Below are 6331 nucleotides of genomic sequence, written 5' to 3'. Positions count from 1 at the left end.
AATAAATAGGAATTAATAAAATTATGGTCATTTTAATATTATAGATATACATATAGACAAGTAACTATAAATAATATGTCCACATCAAGCTGGAGGTGGGTTGTGAATCATGAGTCTCATACAATGAGATCCTGATGAGATTAAACCAAAAGTAACTTCACTGTCATTCCAGTCCTTTTGGGATCTTTCCTCTGATATTGAGCTGGTTTTGTGTCTTCCTTTAATCTCTTTCCATAGTCTCCCTGACAAGCAGACTTCTGCCATTTTCTGCCCTATGATCAGAAAGGCAGTGCAGTGTCCTAATTAAACATGTGGGCTCAGGACGTGGTCTGAATTTTTCCCCCTCTTCTTATTTGTTACATGGCTCTGGGTGGGTTATTTACTTTATTTTCATCACCTATAAAATAAGGATGGTGATGGACCTCCGTCATGAGTGAATGAGGATTAAATAAATTAAAGAGCATAAGGGGGTCGGAACAGGGCATTGCACAGAGGATCACTTAATAGATGGACATTTTATTTATCCACTCAACAAAAAGACAAAGTCTGCATATGAGACACTGCAATTTGATGGGGATAATCAGTAACAAGAAGCAGCCACCATCCCACTCTTGCTGCATTTACCATCTCTTGGGAGAGACAGACAGTTCTGTCGGCAATCACAAAGTAATGAGGCAGATGCAGTGATAAGAAGAGACTGAAGAAGAGTGTGATAAGCAGTAACTGAAAAGAGAAACACTTGGCATCTTTGGAGGGCATCAGGTGAGCCTTCCTGAAGTAAGTAGCACCTTACTGGAGATCGGAAGAAAAATTAGAGGTGAGCCAAATAAAAAGGGAGGAAAGAGTGTGCAGGCAAAAATTGTGGAAACGTCCCCTGGTGAGGGCGAGCATGGCATATATAAAGAACTGGAAGAAATGAATTCTCAATAAAATACAAAGCTTAAAGACGAGGGAACTTACCCTATCAAGAAAATTTGCTGCAAAGTTGGTGGGGGCCACATCTCAAAGATCTTTTAAATCAAGTTTATACTTCATCTTAAGATAATGAGATACCACAAAGGGAAGTTAATAAAAATTCACATTTGTGAAATCATCTCCCTTGGTATGAAGGGGGACAAGATTGTGATAAGGAGGTAAGTTAGGAAGTTTTTTGCAACATATGATCCAGCAAGTATCCTGGATGAGAGTAGTGCTAACGGGAAATGAGAGCTATGCATGAAGTTAAGGGGTAAGAATGAGATAAAATCAAAAGAACTTACTGAATACATGTTCAGTTTTGGTTATGTCAAGCTCAAGACAGAGTGACTAGTTTACTCAAACAGATCTGGTTTATGCCTGTTGACTTAGTGCAATTATTAAGCAGAACACCCTGGTTCATGTGTTGAAGTATCTTTAAGACCTTGAAGTTGAGAAGTTGATGGGCAGTTGAATAGTGCTTCTTACCCTCCAGAACAAGATTGAGGATGGAGATGACGATTAGGGAATCATCGTCTTGTAAAGGGTTATTATAACCATGTGATTGGAGGAGATAGAGAAACTGTAAAGAAAAGAGGTATCTGGAAGAACACCAAATTTTAGAAGACAGCAGTAAAGAGCTTTGAACTGGAATTTGTGTACAAACTGCAAACAAGCCTTGATCTATATGTCATTGCTCAAAGTCTGGTCTAAGTACACAGTTCACAGCAAATTCTTTTCCATTTTTTGTTTGCTTTCACACACATCTGTGAAGCTGCTCCGAAGCAACATGGCACAGTAAACTGGACTTCGGTATCACACAGATTCTAATCTTGCTGGGTCAATTATTAGCCATAATTTAATCTTTCTGATCATTTTTATATATATATAATGAAAACAATATCCCCCCTTAATTTTTTTGGTATAGATGGAATAATCCATTTATATGTCTAATACCTCACAGACATTTGAAAAGGATAACAATTAGTTTCATGATTAGCACTGCTATTTGTATTAAACTTATATGGACTGTTCTTCACAGCAGGTAGTCTGTGCATGTCATTGCTAGAAAATGCCTTATCCTCAGACAATATTGGACTACTTACTCTTTCTGGGATCCATTTCATTTTTTGTTGGTTGATTTGAGTGGTTGTGTGTTTTTCACGGTGCTTCTCATTTGGCCTTATATCATGGTCATTAGCAAGCTTATGTAACTCATCCCAGGTAGGTGACTTCCTGGATTCAAAGATTCATCTTTTTGAGTCCTGTGATGCCTAGCATAATGTCTGGCACAAAATAGAGCCCTTGCACGTAGAAAATGAATGGCCCTGAACCACATTGTTGTGGTCAGGATCACTAATTTTCCTCATTCACTAATGTTACACAAATACCCTTCTTACCACAGAGCATTACTGAAATCTTAGCATCTGTATTTTCTCTGATATTCAGGGTCTAGAGGCCTTGGGGCCAATCTGAGAAGAGGACAATGCCTAGAGTCTTGGGAGGAAGCTGATGAGATTGATCACAAGTCTTAGACCTTAAACTCCACAGAGTAAATATAATTCACATTCTAGTAGGATGAATGCCCCCAGAGTCCTTGAGCCCAATAGGGTTTTCCTGTCCCTTTGGATTTTAGTACCTTTACCCCCATGCTGATCCTGCCTGTGGAGAGCAACCAGAATTACCACTACCACCCTCCCCAGATTTCTAAGAATTTAGGATTTGAGAAGGACTGCTTGCATCTATCCTTCACATTTCTGGCTCTTATTTCTTAATGCTGCTAGCACCTATCTTTACCTATGCTTTATCTTCTCTCCTATACATACTCACCCTTCTTTGTCCTGAACACTATGTTGGTTACCACTCAATCACTTTTTCAAAGAATCCCAACACAAGTTTGTATCAAGGAACTTGAAATCAAACACAAAAATGTCCTTTATCTTGTATCAGCACCACCTGAATCTTCTCATATGATACCCTGACCAATCTTTTTTCTTGGTCTTTCCTCCTCTTTCTTTATCTTTTCTCCTCTATCTCTGGTTTCTACATTCCCATTCTACAACTGTTTTCAGTTGCAGGCAGAGCAAACCATCTCTGTCTTTGTTTAACTCGAGCCTATCAGAAGAATTATCTGGAGGGAGACCACCTCCCACACTTGCTGTCTCCTAAAAGCTGTCAAAGTACTTTGCTGGGGAGAGAGAGAGAGAGAGAGAGAGAGAGAGAGAGAGAGAGAGAGAGAGAGAGGGTTTTTCCTTCATCAAAGGAATTTTGCCTTTTCTTTGTAGGGGGGCATTTTCCCTCTTTTCCATACTAGGAACAGAGAGAGAGGTATCAAAATTAGAGAAAGCAACCTACTGCATGCCAAACTTAAAAAAATAAAAGTGCAGTGAGGTCAGCAAGGTGAAATAAGACATCAATATAAGTAAGTCAAGCAGAAATAGAGCAAAGTCAGTCAAGAGTCAATCACAAATGAATTCACAAAAAACTATGACTCATTAACAGTATTTCTTCTTCTATGTATTGGCTGATCATGCTCAGTTAAGCATGGGTCCTTAAAATAACTGAACTGTCTACAGATTCAAAGACATTATAAACTCCTTGAGGAAAGTAATCATATTTTTAAAGTGTTTCCTAAAAGTCCTAGAACAATAACTTGTATAGAGAAAGCACTTTCTAAATACTTTTTATAATGACATATACTTTGTCTTATAAAGAAATACTATGACCTTCTCTTCCCAGCTTCTAGAGCAATGACAGAGAATGACAAATAATGAAGGCAGTCTCTGGCTTTGTGCCAGCAGCCACATGATCACTAAGAACTCCCTTTCCTCAGCAAGGTTGCAAGATGGCTGATTATCATCAGAGGTTCAGAAAAATTCCCTACATGAACCAGAGGTTCCACACACTATTATGAACTAAATATGTCCTCTGAAAATTCATATGTTGAAGCCCTAACCATGAAATGTAAACCCTGCCAGCATCCAGAAATGTGAAAAAAATAAATTTATATTGTTTAAGTCACAAAGTCTATGGTTTTTGTTTTGGCAGCCTGAGCAGACTAAGATGCGCGCACACACGTCTATGTAAACATGCATTCTTTTCTCATGGAAAACATATGGAATAAAAAACTAGAGTCATTATCTATTGCCCCTAAGTAAATCATGCTGCTTCCATAATACATGCTGCTTCCACAACAAAGAGGAATTTCTAAGCAATTCCTCTTTATTTAAAGAAATGCTGCTTCCTTTTGGTAGTCTTTTTAAAAAGAACAATATATGTGCTTGCCAATATTCTGTGAGAGGTGAGAAATTTGTGAGTGGATGGCACTGTGGCCTCTTAATCTCTGTCACAAGAAAGGTAATAGGGTGGGTCAGAGCACACACCCATTCCCATACTCAGTACCTTGGGATCATTTTTGCACTGAGTTTGTTTTTTCTCAAGCAATTCATTTGTTGTCCATCTCATCATGAAGTTAAAGAGGCCAGCTGTCTCACGCAGTTACTGTTCTAAATCTGGAAGAGCCAATCCTCAGCACTGGGGAGAAGCAGTGGTGTGAATACCTGGATATTGTTTGTGGTGTTCTACATTTTTTTCATATTGCAATTTTTTAAAAAGGATACCATCTTTCTCATAGTGTGGAAGCATCTTAATTTTGGTACATATTCTTCTTAACAACCACTAGAGCTAACTCTGCTTTCTGCTCCCCTATAGCCTCTTGCCCTAATACCAAGCCCAAGGACATGGGCTAAGGTTATCTGAAACTTTAGAATGTATCTGCCTTGTTGATGTTCCCTTCCATTGCTAGAAGATGCCTATGTGTTCTGATACTCAACTGTGTCATTCCTCAAGCAAATTACTCCACTTGAAGTGTGTGAGGGACTTCAGTTCTTCTCTTAAATTCCTTAAGATTAGCTTCTTGAGAAACCAGTTCTTAAAGTCCAGACATCAATTGACTAAGTGAATAAATGAAGAAATTTGCAACAAACAGGACTGAGTAACACCTGAATGGATATAAAGTATTGATATGAAAAAGTCACCTGATCCTTCCCATGCAGTATTTTTCAGACATTGTCTAGTTACAGGGTTATAGTCTAGTAATGAAGAGATTATACAAGGTTCATTTGAATTAAATAAAATGGAAAAATGGCTGCTAATCCACCTATATATCAACCATCATGTGTAACATTTTAGTAACATAAAATCTCTCATTAGTCACAAAATGATTCCACCTTTCCTAAAAAATGTACCTCAAAATGCTAAAGCACTTTTTTTGGTGGCATGCAAGTAGGTGTGTATTTATTCATCAGCTACTCATATGAGAGAGATAATTAGAATAATTTTAGACCAGCAAAAGTAATGCAAAAGTGACACCATCCTATGCAACATCACTAGGTTTATCAATTTTGAATTTGCAGTTCTTGATATATTGTAATTTTGGAGAATATTATTTTACATGCCAAAATAGAATTTGTCATTGTTATCTTAAAGCACAAACTTGCATGATTCAAATTTGCAGGAAATTATTTTAAGTCAAGATTCTGTGATTTTAAGTTTTGAATGTTTATAGCCCGCAGTGTAAATCAATGTATTCATCCAATTTTTGTTATGTCCCAGGTTATGCTAAGTGCCAAGGGAGACATGTGGACTTCTAATTCACAGTACATTCTGGTGATAAGTGCTATCTTGTTGAAGCAAAAGGTATATAAATGAACCATTAACAGAGCCTGCTGTCAAGAGTCAGAGGCATGGGTGTTCAAACTCCAGCTTTATAATTCAGATTTTACCTACTAAAATGTACACAAAATCTACTATTATTATAATAAAATGTGAAAGCTGTAATAAGTAAAGTTCAAGGGGAGAAGGGACATCAGAGAAGAAAGTGGCTAACTCTGTAAAGGAACATTTCCTCAAAGAAGGTGACCTTTGAATTGGATTAAGCAGATAAAGAAGAGAGAGAAAGGTATCCCAGGTGGAAGGAAAAGCATATATGAAAAAGCACAGTGTGTTTAGATTTGAGTTTGGAAGGGAGGATGAAAAAAGAGATCGGAAAGACAATGAGCCACTTTTTAAAATGATGCAAAGGAGCAAAGAAGGGAAGCGTAGAAATGATGTGATCTGTTACATGAGAAGGGAAGGGCAGAAATGATGTGGTCTTGTGAAATTTCTACATAGTCAACATGTCTGTTATAAAACAGGAGTCTTATCACATTCTCAGCTGCTCCCTTCATAAGCCAAACCTCTAAAATTGTTAACAGGAGTTATAAAAACAACTGAGGTCTTGCTTAACTCCAGAGAGCACCCTTCCCATTTTATTCTACATTAATGGTGTCCTCTGGATTTATGAAATACCAGCATGGGCCAGTGTGATAAAGTATAC

This window comes from Phyllostomus discolor, chromosome 1 (genome assembly GCF_004126475.2).
Source record: "Phyllostomus discolor isolate MPI-MPIP mPhyDis1 chromosome 1, mPhyDis1.pri.v3, whole genome shotgun sequence".
Lineage (NCBI taxonomy): Eukaryota > Metazoa > Chordata > Mammalia > Chiroptera > Phyllostomidae > Phyllostomus > Phyllostomus discolor.
This window is presented reverse-complemented; position numbering follows the sequence as displayed.